Source organism: Mustela nigripes, chromosome 9, assembly GCF_022355385.1.
Source record: "Mustela nigripes isolate SB6536 chromosome 9, MUSNIG.SB6536, whole genome shotgun sequence".
NCBI classification, from domain to species: domain Eukaryota; kingdom Metazoa; phylum Chordata; class Mammalia; order Carnivora; family Mustelidae; genus Mustela; species Mustela nigripes.
Genome location: NC_081565.1, coordinates 78555746 through 78557591, shown reverse-complemented (window position 1 = coordinate 78557591; position 1846 = coordinate 78555746). Strand labels below are relative to the sequence as shown.

The 1846-nt window shown below is 40.1% G+C and overlaps 1 pseudogene; it reads right to left on the bottom strand.

Annotated features, from left to right (window-relative positions):
- Window positions 1-1085: 1085 nt before the first annotated feature.
- On the bottom strand, window positions 1086-1504 carry LOC132025175 (elongin-C-like; annotated as a pseudogene).
- Between the last annotated feature and the right edge of the window lie 342 nt (window positions 1505-1846).

Sequence of the window (1846 nt, the reverse complement as noted above, 5' to 3'; positions counted from 1 at the left end):
CAGACAATCTAAAGTTTTGTATCACAGGGCCAGGATTTTGAAAAGCAAAGAAGGAAGAGGAAAGTGAGTCTTCAAGGGTAGAAACTCACATCCAAGTTTTGAGCCTTCAGTCAAGAAGACATTACACAGTTTGAAGTTGCCTCTTCCATTCTCATACAGCACAAGGATATCAGTAAATCATGACGCTACCGGTATTTACGCAACACCCTCCCCGACTTACATTGTATAGCTCACACACTTAGCAGGGTGTCTGGCACATAGTAGACACCCCAAAATTGATCAGCGAATTAGCCTAAATATACCAGTTTTATACTGAGAAAGAAAGGGAAGGAGAGAGAAACAGAGTAGAGAAAGATTTTAGAGGAGGAGGAAAAGCAGGAGGGAGAGAAATGAATAATTACTGAGTTCTGACTATTATTTCTTGTTATTGTCTTGCATTTCTTGTTACTGCAAGTAATCCCGCCCTCCCCAAATGAGTACACAGGCATTTTCATCTGCATTTTGTGTGACAGACAGGAAGCTGAAGCTGAGAGGTTAAGTAAGTTACCCAACATCATGGAGCTTCGTAGTTGCCGAGTTGGGATTAGACCAATACATCTCTCACTCCAGTGTCCTGCCAAGTGCATACCTGTACCAAATATTCCCAACTAATCTGGTGATCCTTGGGACTCTGGTGAAAACTGCCTGCATTTGATGAATTCAAAGTAATATAAAATATCCTCCTGTTGTCTGGCCTGGGGTCCCCACAGAGTGAAATACAGGGAGGTGGAAGCCAACCCTGAGGGCTGGTTTCCACAGTGGCCAAATGTGATGCGGCACATCGCAACTTCCACTTTATTGTCTCTGGGAGAAGTTCCGTGCCCTCAGTTATCAAGTTCTGTGCATTCTTTTGTTTATTTGTTTTTTTCTTTCTTCTTTTTTTTTGGCATATTTGTTTATTTCTCAATGTGAAAATGTCCTTAATTTGTTAATGTAGCAAACAAATTTCAACTCTGATTGCTATGCAAAAGAACAGAAGATAATCTGCTTTGCAATGAACTTTAAAGTTCAACTGCACACAGGCAACATGCTATATATGAAAAAAATTACTAACCGAACTACAGGTATTAAATACTGAAAAGCGTTAACAGTTTGTTATAATTTATTTTATTTAACAATCTAGGAAGTTCGCAGCCATCAGCAGTTCCAGTGCAATTTCAGGTGCAATTGGGAATTCAGGAATCTCTGTGGAGCTGTTAGTGTAGCGAACCTTGTTGGTAAGATACATGCATACTTTTTTGATAGCACATGTGAAGGGATCTCTCTAAAATTGACTTCCTTAGTTTCGTTCTCAGCAAACTGACCTGGGCCACTCAACATGGCTTTTATTGTTCCGGATGTTAGTCCATGTTCTCTTTTTACAACAAATTCATGACCATCCGAAGATATCAATTTGACATACATGGCATCAGGGCCTTCACACCCACCACAGGTTTTCTCTTCTCCATCCATTATATTCTTATGAAATTCTGTTTTACTTCTATAGGAACTTTGGTAGTTTCCTGGTGAGGCAGGGACACTGTCCTGTTTTCTTCTTCTTCTTTTTTTTTAATTTAAAATCAATTTAATTAACATATAGTATATTATTAGTTTCATAGGCAGAGTTTAGTGACTCATCAGCTGCTTATAACATACAGTGCTCATTACACCAAGTGTCTGGGGGATGCCCATCCCCCAGTTACCCCCTACCCCCAACCCCCTTCCAGCAACCCTCAGTTTGTTTGCTATAGTTAAGAGTCTCTTATGATTTGTCTCCTAGTTCTGTGCATTCTAATGGCTCTGAACACCCTTTTCTAAAGGGGAGTGC